This window comes from Idiotropiscis lumnitzeri, chromosome 1, assembly GCF_059441095.1.
Source record: "Idiotropiscis lumnitzeri isolate Australia: NSW breed Sydney's pygmy pipehorse chromosome 1, RoL_Ilum_1.0, whole genome shotgun sequence".
Classification (NCBI taxonomy): Eukaryota; Metazoa; Chordata; class Actinopteri; order Syngnathiformes; family Syngnathidae; genus Idiotropiscis; species Idiotropiscis lumnitzeri.
In genome coordinates this window covers 10,728,973-10,740,420 of record NC_142391.1, presented here as the reverse complement: position 1 = coordinate 10,740,420, position 11,448 = coordinate 10,728,973, and positions in this window count along the sequence as shown.

Below are 11,448 nucleotides of genomic sequence, written 5' to 3'. Positions count from 1 at the left end.
AGCCCCGAGTATTGAACTCCAAAGGCTGGGATCGCACTTCAGAACTTCATACAGGACAAAGATGTGTTTGTGTATAGCAGAAATATTGCATCAAAAAATATGTCTCCCGTGAAATACAGGGTAATCTCACCACACCACCTCCAACAATTTGGAATTGAACAACTAGTTTCAGCAAAATTGGGCCTCTGAAATTGCACAACAATTCAGAGTTCATGCAGGATGACTTTTTCTTTTTCACTTTATTTTTTTATGGCTATATTGAGACACTTACCCGCCCCCCCTCCCCCCACCACTACAAAAAATAGGTGTGAGGTTAAATTATTTTTGTATTTGAAAAAAAATGTTTTGTACCAAAAAAAAATTATGAGTTTAACTGTTATTCTTTGATTTAAAAATATTAGTGTACACATGTTTTTTGTTACTATTGACAGCAAATAACTTATTTGATGATATTTCAAGTTTTGCTTTTTCTTTGTTCTAAACCCAATAAAGGATAATTTTCTGCTTCCATTATTTACTGTATAAATTAGTTTCCAAATCAGCTCACCAACATTCCTGAATGGATTATGTTCAACCTTAGATGTTCCACTCCTCCTTTGAAGATGAGATAGTATCACACAATCTATTCACGAAGTTAACATTCTTGATTTTATGATCGCATGGAAAAATATATCACATTTATCACAAACCATATTTTAGGCGAACCTTCTCTTTATTGTTTACTTGAACGGTTTAATCCTTAAACTGCAGATTCATGTTGACGACCTTATGCTGTTTTTTACCATTTGAAAAGCAGCGCTTGCCGTGGAATGAAAGCAATCAGGCGAAAACACATTGCCGGTGCCACTGGCTCGCCTTTGTACTAACCTCATCTCAAAACCCAGATATGCTATAACACCGTTTGGATCCATGAAAAAGCACCTTGCACTGGAGTGGGAAATTGGCTACAAGTCATTATGCACAAACACCAAATGCCTTGGCATTTTCTGTCCCTGCCAAACAATCACCTCCCTTTCCTATGTCTATTTGCAATTAATGATTGAATTTCAGTCCCCTCCAAAATCCCATTTCGGTTTTGTGTATGTATCCGCAACACACACAACGGCTAACAGTACACAACATGCATAGCAAAGCTTATCTCCAGCCTTTAGATGGGGGGGGCCTATGGAAACAGTCTTGATTATTTCCCTCCTTCTCCAAAGCACTGCTGTGTGCTTTGGGATTATCGAGGCTTTCTGTGGTGGCTGCACATGCACACTGGCTGGCTGTAGGCGAGAGAGCGAGGCGAGAGAGCGAGCAGGAGAGTGAGAGAGACTTCTCCTCAATAACACCCTGCTTTACTCCACCTTCTCTCCTCACCAAGTACTCCGCCAATACACCCACCCCTTCCCTTACTCTCCTCCACGCACAACACACTAGCCAGTCCTAGGAGTATTACATCACCCTGATGTAATGTCTAACCAATCACAACATAGTGGTGCTAAAACCTTCCAGGATTATGGAAGTTGGTAGCTCAGACTGGGTAATGAGAGAGAGAGAAAAACAGCGAGCGTGCATCAATCAAACACATTTGCAGTGAAGAGACTCTGGATATTTTCTGTGCCTTCTAGCCGCAAGTGTAGGGATACAGATAAACATTGTCAAGGTGTTGTTTAAATGGCTACCTGACAGGATGATATTGGTGCAAGTTTGCCTTGTAAGCAGTTATAGGTGGGAGTCATCATGGAGCAGTTAAAAAAAAAAATATATTTTTTTTTTTGTCTCATCTCAGAGCCCAGACCCCATTTTAGCGTAGGCCGACCCTCAGTTTCATCTTAATCATCGGAATTACTGACAGTCCACTGAACCAATTCGGCCATATTAAGAAAGCGCCACTAGGTGAGGTTACTAGAGCGGTGATATCAGATGACTTTTACACAAAAGGTAATACTGTCATTGTAAAAACAACCATGTAATGTAACAATGTTGTATCACAACCAGAGATGTGGTCACTGTAGAAAGATAACACTCTTAAAACCAGGGTGTGCAGTTTATTTGTTTTTGCTTTTTTAATAAAATAGCCCTGTTCTTTTTTTTTCAGACTGGTCCCTATGAATGTTATTGCTTTTTAAAGGAGTCAGTTTCTTTCAACTTGAAGAATTAGAACTGAGCTCAGATGTCAGGGAAATTCAGAAAATATTTTCAGATGATTTCAAGAAAAAAGGGTAAAACATTCAAGTGAACCACACGTAGACAAAAATGGATGCCAACCTGTTATTTGGAAAACCCGCATGAATCGGGAAATCATTTTGGATTTAAAAAAAATGTGAGTGTATCGAATGGAACTGAATAGAATTATTTTAAAATGAAACAAAAAGCGTGAAAAAACCCACAACCAATACAATAAACAAGAAAAGTCCGGTTGCCCTGATTCAACTGTTGTCATGGATAACTGTACCGTACATTTTTAATAAGCTCAAATAAGTTATGCTTGTAAGATGTTGGAATCATATATTTGGCAAAAGGCGCCCCTGAATCAAACACCAGTTCTTTCTTTTTGGTTATTAGTTGAACGTAGCGTTGATAGTACCGGTGTTAAAGTGTTGGAATAGTTTAGACTGTTGCAATTTTTCACAAAAAAAAAAAATATTAATCACTTTATAAATGATAAATGATTTAACTTATCTCTCCTTCTCTTTAGTCAATCTCGACTTTTGGGGAAGCTCTGCCGTTGGAACTATTCATACTTATCTTAATGCTTCGCTGTTGTCTAAAATTGTACTGATTATTTCAACTCTCCATTCCCATTTTCATTCCTTTTATTTATAACCGTACGGAACATGAATCAGCTCACCGTCTTATTGTATGTTTAAATATCTCATGCCTACCATTGTTTCTTGGTTGTCTTTAACATGTACATGTCAAATTTGGAAGCCATTTGGGCCTATTAGGTCTTCTCGTTCTCGTCGGCTCTGATGGTAGATCGAGTGCGTTTGTCATTGTGACTGACGCTGCATGATGTCACCTTTTTCCCTCTCGACACGACTTCACTCCAGATGGACCCTCCCCCTCCTAACGCTACCGCCATTGCACCACTAATACACACACACACACAGACGCACGCACACCCCCTCACTCCTGCATGAAGCCTTCAGGCAGGAGTGAGCGTCTGTGCCGCAGTGTCAACTAGCAGTTGGTGAGTTTGGATGGTGTGTGCATTGGTGTGTGGCCTATACAGTAGCTGCCACATCAGTCCATTTGCTGCACAACACTGACGGGGGTGGCACAATATATGTAGGTGCAATAGGAATATTGGGAGAAAATGACTGGCTTTTGAAGGACAGGAATGGAAAGCTGAGTTCTGACAAGAAGGTCTGGCGCAGGAAATGATGAATCGCTAATGGGATAGCTGTTAGCAGAAAAATGCTCACTTCCAGAATCAATGTTCCATACTATCCATACTTAGAGCATGTGCATTAATCTTGTTCCATGGAACAGTGGTTAAATTGCAACGTTCCCACCATTTCTCACAAAGGGCTTCAATGCGAGAGTGGACAGTTCACACCAAAGATGTCACGGTAAAACCGTTTTGATCGGTTATCAGGGGGCCTTATCGTTTTCAATTTCAGAACCAATTCTCAACTCGCCAGAGTACATTTACGGTTTTGCAGGGGCCGGCATCAGGGTTGTTATTCATAACCGAGGCAACACGAGCTCCCCTGTGCCGGAGTGTGCGGGAGAGCTGTTAGCGTCAGTGGTGTCAGCTTTTTGTTCGCTGCAATTCTCAGTGGAGATTGGACATTGGGCAAACTGCAGCTGCTTTACCTGACACACTCTTAACCGCCTCCTGGGAGACCCCATACCTGAGGAAGCTGCCAGACCCTGGACCGATCCTTAGCACCAGTGAGGACTAACCATAGGGTTAGGGTTGCACTTTTGTGGATTGGCAGGTGATTATAGTCCCGTATTTTCGCAACCATAAGGCGCACTTTAAAGTCCCAAATTTTCCCCAAAACAAACCATGCGCCTTGTCATGCAACACGCCCATTGTATAGACTGAGTAACTCTCTCGTTCATTGGGTCTGATCCCCTTGGGGAATTTCAGAGTGCATATTAGCACACCCTGCTGGCCAAAGTATGAGACATCTACGTCTGGAATTGACTGTGACAAAGACATTATGTGAATACATTTTTGGGTGATGGTGCAGGAGGAAGCTGGACAAATCATCATTCATGTTATTGCAAGGAAGAAACCTCATAGTTTTAGACAACAGACTGCAAAAAGAAAATATAAATAATTTTTTTTTTAAAAAAACACTGCCCGAAGGACACCACTCACATCTCTCTCAGCAGCCATGTGATTGGCTGTTGTTTTTTTTTTTTTCGGCAAAGGATTTTTGTATAACGTGCGTTGTACTGGATTGGTTCTCTTTAATACAGATATAGACAAAAACATGATACATTTGACTTAGTTGTACGTTGGGCCATCTTTACCAAATGTCTTGCTTCCGCCATTGCCACCCAGTTGACAATGAATCTATCAATACTAAAGTCCGAATTTTATTCTAAAAGTTCTTGAAATTGTCAAGAATGCACTCCCACTTAACACTTAGTAACTAATAATGGCCATCATGAATATGTCAAAATCATCTAGCTACATAAAGGCTTACTTCCTGGCTATACATTACTAAAAAAGAGAACATCAACACAGCAGATGTACGCTGTTAAGAAGTAAGGGGTGGGAGGGAATAAGCAATTTAATTTCAGTCAGACTATGTAATATGTGAAACTGTAGATTGCAAAACAGGCGAATGAGACTCTCAGATGCATCTCATCAGAAGATACATTCAAGCCATCCCAAGCCCGGCTTTCAAATTTCACATGCACGGGGGCGACAGAAAGTGGCGGAGACGGCAAGAAACAGGGAGGAAAGATTAATGTAAATCTCCAAATAAGGCATTAATATTTCATTAGAGCCTCTTTTTTTCCCCCTCCTCTCTGAGTGACAGAGGAGAAGAGATAGTGGCCGATTTAATGATTTTTAGACTCTCTTCCTTTCATTCTCTCCAATGTCACTGGCAACCCCCCCACCTCCTTTTCCCAGTCAGCAGATGGGCTTAGCCTCATTTTTTTTATGAAACCCTTGCAGAGCCAGCTGCACATAATTACATTCAATTCAACCTTATCGCTCAAATTAAAAAGATTAGATTATTTGTGAAAGAAGTGTATGCAACTTTGCTACTTTATAGTGAGGTTTAGCCTACCCCCTCACACACACAAGTCCTTTACAGATACAATGTCACAGTACAATATTATCTTCAACAAAAAACTGTTTGATTTAAAAGAAATCTCTCGCGGTCTCATGTTCTTTTTTTTCCCATTGGTCTACATACTGTTGATACGGATACTGTCTGCGCGAGTGTCGACTCAGCGATGAATCAGCAGCAAACCAACTTTTTCAATCGCCGTGGAACTTATTCCACATGACTATTTATTTCATACAGCCGTGATAATTATTCACATACAACAGAAATCTGTTCTGACTCAGCATAGCCAAACTGTGAAGGCAGCACATTCTTTTTTCCAAACACACGGATATTAATATTTGTGTGTAACACTAATGAATCTCAGAGGACACGCCATCATTGAATGCATGTGTATGTGAATGCTCTATGTTATATGATATGAATATACAGGCCCATGTATCACTTTGTCTGCCTATTGATCGTCTACGGTAATGCTGTTTGATTAGTCTGGTCTGGCTCCAGCAGAAACCGTCGCAACTGAGTGGTGAATGCAATATAATTCAGATTTCCCCTAAGGCCCCCCGGGGATTAGTTGAGTTGCTATCACCCGCAGCATTACTAATTGATTGGCTGATTGCGAACGCATTCATTCCAGGTCATGCACTGTGCATTCATCCCATAAACGCTTCAAATACTACTCGAATGGTGCAGCATTTTTATTTATTTTTTTTGTGCAAGGTGTGTTGGAGCAGGCTTCTTGCACAGGAGGTTGTATAGCAATAGATATTCCGCATGATGCAATCAAATATAAATATATTTTGCTGCAAAGCTATTTTACCAATGGTTCATTAGATCACCACAAGAACAATAAAACCACAACAATTATTGTGGTGGAATATACAATGAAACATTTAACAGTGGTTGTACTTTCTGCTTTGTCTTTGGGGTTTTTGTGATGGCGCCATAAAAGGATTCTAGTGACGGCACAGAAGAAGTTTAATGATAATCTATTCATCCTTACATTTCCTATAGCACTCATCCTGTTCAGGATTGCAGAGCGATGGAGCCGATTCCATCTGACTTCAGGCGAAAGACAGACTCCCCAAATGACTGTTTGGCATTAAATCAGCGGGCGGTAGAACTACGAATTCAAGTCCTCAGTGACAATTAAAGAAAAATGGGAATACACTACGGTTCGTCATGTGTAGTCTTCATACGTAGAGTCGCACCTCCTAACCGCATTTAAATGACTGTCCAGTCACATTTGAACAATGAAACAGTTTTATTTTCATTGTTTCCTTGATAATGTCGTGCTATGCATTCTAACATTGAGCTTATATCAGTTACAATTAGCGCCTGATCGATTAATCGGCCGGCCTGTTACATCGAATGATATGAGGACTTAATTAGGCAGACTTTTGCCGATTAAATGCAGAAATAAACTTGTGCGATGTTTATACCAAATCCGTTTGAGTGTTCCGCTTCGCTTAATTCGCTGGCATTTCACCGCGGAGGTGGTCCTGGAGTCAGCCGCTCATTCACGCCCACAGAAATAGGCTTTGCTTTGTGACGATGAAACTGTGTGTAAAGCTTACGGCAAATGTCTAGTGGCAAAACAAAGGAGAAAAAGGTATGGACTTCGCATTCAAGTGGCCGACACTGTGCGAAAATCTTGGTAAAGATCAACAGCAGTAAAAAAAAAAAAAAAACATACCAGGAGTGCCAGCCTCCAGCTCACTTGTCTCCAAGCCTGGTCATGTTTTTCTTTTTCTTTTTTTTTTTTTTTTTTGTCCTTGTTTTGGTAGCTGGCTGTGTTGTGAAGCTCTGGATGTACACAGACTACAACGATAATTTCCTCCTCCATTCTTCTTCTTTCTCCTCTTTTCAAAAAACACGCCAAGTGTACATTATGCTTAGTGTGACGTCATACGTCCTGGAGCTGATTGGCTGACGCGATGCCATGCGAAGAAAGTTACATTTTATTGATCATGCTGAGAGGGTGCTTTGCTCACGCATCATTCGCATCACTATACACGCAACTGTTCCCGTTTCCGCTAACTCCATTGCCTTGATTCAATCACACCGCCAGAAACGGATTTGGTGTGAACCTAGCATTATGCTTGTCTGTAGGTATGAGCAGGAACACTTCCAAATATGGGCAAGACCTCCTGGCGTGCTGCCCAGCACCGCAAAACCAAGTGGAGTCTGCAAAGGCCGTAAATTGTCCACGGGGCGAACATGCTAACTCCACACACTTCTCTGTGAGGAGGATGTGCTAACCCATCGACAACCCATGTCGCCTTCGCCTCAACTCACCTCTCATAACTATTTTTGGTCTTGTTTGGAATCAAAATGCCAGAGGAAGATATTTCCTTATTATCGCCGATATATGGCAAACAAGGGTCATTAAGCCTGTGCTTTTTATTTTTTTGGGGGGTATTTCAGCCACTTTGTATCTCGACTAGTTTTATTACGCAATCATTTCAATCCAGGAGACATTATTTAGTTATTAATGATTACAGTAGTCACTTTCACAAGGGAAATTGCGAGCAATAGAGGTGACTTTGGCTCTAAAACTGTCAACGGGAAGTCAAATGAAATAAGCTCTTTAATGGTGGAGACATCACGGTGTTGGGTGTACCCACGGCCGCTCTGTTGTGTATGATATACAGTTTATTGAAGAGTGGCATATTTCAAAATGACACCCTTCGTTCCATTCTCCACAATGACTATAAAGTGGACATGTTTTACTGCGCATTATAATAACTATCATAACGACATGATCAGGAATCTGCGGCTGGACCGTTGCACATAAAATCGGAGGTTTTCAGTAATGACTTCAGGAACAAGTGAAGTATATAGCACACACATTTTTTTTTTTTTTACTGTTTTAATATTTTTGCTTTATGGGTTACTTTTTTTAGCATGGGACACACATTTACATGAGTAGAGTTCAAAATGGTATGCTTGTGGTGATGCATTGGGAGGTTTTGTTGAACTTTTTTTTGTAGTCTGACAAAGAGATTTGTCATTGAAAATTTGACCACCGTGTGCTTATTCAAAGAAATTTCCTGATTTTGAATGATAAATAATGTTGTGTGATACTATGGGAATTTATTTAAAATGTGAACAAAAATATCTCATTGAGATTTTGTTCAACTGCATTTAATATAACTTAAAACAACACCATACTATATATTGTGTTTCCTAATTTTAAAAATGAAAAGGAGAAATTAATACCCAAATGATTTTTGCGCTTTAGATGACTTTCATGAATTTACATACTGTTGTTATGATTATTTTTGAAGTCTAATCAAGTCAATCTGGCCTGAGAGCGTATTGCAAAAAAACCATCCTCGGATTGCTGTAAAATGAGGCAACATCGAATTTACAATGTTAAGGATTAGTGTCGTGAGAGCAGGGAGACGTGAACATGCTACACAATGCATTACAATAGTTTCCGGCATGGTGTAATTCATGCAAACATCCCCAGGCTATTTATACTACACCACGACAATGTAATTGTGTCCAATATTTAATCCAACTAAGAGTTGCGGTGGCAGATGATCAAGTCCAGTCTGAAATGAATATTTCAGTGGGGTCATGATGTCGACAAGTGTGACAATTTGTTTGTGAGCACCGGTTGGGATCGGGAACAAAGGAATCTCTGAATTAATTTGCTTTAGGAAAATCACATCAAATGAATAGGTAATACTTTATTTTTAATTTTTTATCAACTGTTTAGATGGTGAACAATTCTGTCGCAGTACTTTCCATACCTCTGCTTTAAACACTTTAGAAAAGAATGCTCCAACTCACTAATCACATTTATCTTTAAGATCTGTGCCACCCATTAGCGTGTGGCCTGAGAGGCATGCCTAACATGAAATTATGCTCTTAGCTTTTGACTAGCAAAATCGTTTGCATTTTTTTTTTTTTTTTTGGGGAGGAATTTCATTACCCCCTTGCTAATGTTCTCCGAAAATCAATATGGCCTCGCTCAGTTTACTAATTGGATTATTCGTTTTTTCCTCTGCGACGTCCAAACACCAAGCTAATGTGCATTGTTTGTGAAATGATTACCTTGGAAGAAGTCACATGCACCTTTATTCGTTTTTGTTCCTCTTTTTTACAAGAGGCGCTTTGACAAAACATAATAACGCAGGTTGAGGCTCTCCTGGCTAGCCATGCCGCTAACGGGGTTATGAATAGGTTTAATACGAATCATTAAGAAAGCTTGCCTTATAGAGGCTGCTTTGAAGACTGTTTATTAATCAAGGAAAATAATACGTAATCCATGAGTATTAATGCTAATGGTTGACGCCCGCTCTCTCCCACTCTTAAGCGCCACACTTCATTAGCGACGAGCGGATTAGCGGCAAGGAGAAAGCATACGACACACTCCACCTGCGAAAGTGCCGACGCATACACACGCAAACACACACACTCCTTTTCTCCCTCTCCTGTGACAACGAGATGGAACGCTGTCAAGATCATTTGCTCTTCAATAGACTAAGCATAATTAAGGGCATCCTGTCCAAGAAGCGGAGGGGAATGAAATGAATCGACATCAAATAAATCATCTGCTAGGGTTGGCTTCTCCCAGGCTTCCAGTCTGATTACGGTATTTTTCACCACTGCTCACAATGAAGGTGAACTGGTTGTGTATTTTAGGTGTGGATAGCCGGTGCGAGGCTTTTCATTGCACATCACTAACCATGACAGTTAAGGCAACTCGCTTTGCGCAAGTTAATTCCAGCCAGGAACCGGAATGTCCTTTCACCACACTCCTCCATCGTACATTATGTAGATGGCGTATTGCGATCACATCAAGCAAAGGCTGAAGCACTTATAGGAGGGACCGGAAAATATAAAGTTCTCCCTGCTGTACTATAAGATGTGCTGTGAAAATGATGAGAGGATGCTCATCCCACCAGTTTCCATAAAGCACGCAGCTCCCTCCAGGACATAACATTAGGCACACCTACACGGTTTAATCACAACCATTTACAAGGCTTGTGCCTTTGCAAAGACAAGTGCGAACACATGGATTTAGGCAAGCACAATGTTTCCCCCGGCCATCCTCTAGATATTTACGACACTAGATACGATTATGCTGCTAAAAAATAAAAAATGAAGTTTAAATAATAAGGAAAGGTGTCTTTTGATTAAAGTCGAATTGCATGAGAATCAAATCTTATACAGTCATCGGATTTGGAGTCATCCAATTTTTGACCCGTGTTGAGATCTCAATCATGCTGTTATGAATGCGAAATTAACGTTTAAGAAAAGGATAAGGAACGATAAGGCAAAACCCATAAGTTGAAGCAGGTTTAGATATGAGTGCAGAACCGTGATTTTTGTAATATTATTCATAGATGATGAATTATTCAAATACATTTGGAAATTTCCTCCCTGAGCCATCACATTACCCATCCATGGGGGAGCGACTACGTCTCCCGTATGGCCTTGGGATCCCCTCCGAGGAGTTTGGATGAAGTGGCTGGGGAGAGGGAAGTCTGGGCTTCCCTCGTTAAGCTGCCACACCCACGATTCCACCTCGGATAAGCGGAAGAGAATGGATGAATGAATATTTTAATGACTGTAATTCATTCCCTGTCTTAATTTTGGGTTTTTTTTGCTTGCAATTTTCATGGCTTTTTATTTTAGATTTTTAAAATGATTCGGAAGTATCCTTATTATGCAGCCGCTAAATACTGCCTAATCAGTAGTTCATGATGCCTAATCTCAAATTATTTGGGTCTTGTTCAAAAGAAGATATGCTTTTGTCACTATTAAACAAAGGGGAGTGCAGTAAGGAATATTAGTACTGTAAATTAATACCTCCCAACAATGTCAATCAATATTTAAACTATTTCTTCACAAAGTTCTATTGAGCTTGTATTAGATGGCATTAGGTTGTGCAGGTGGTGTAAACTCCATTTTTTTAAGTGTTGAACAGACAAAAAGGGCCTGACACAAGAAGTTAGACCGCATTCCGCCATGAGCTGCACAGACAGCGGTGGCGTGTACTGCCTGCAGGTATGAGACGTCGCAGCTTTACCTGATTTGACACACTTACAGTAGACGTGACGGCGTACGCAGCCCACATCATCGCAGTGTTCCAGACTCATGCTGGCGGTGTAAAACTCAATAAAGTGAATTCCATACATCAGCGTGGGTCAAAATAGACTTGATTTGTCTGAGGGATTTTAGGCGGAAG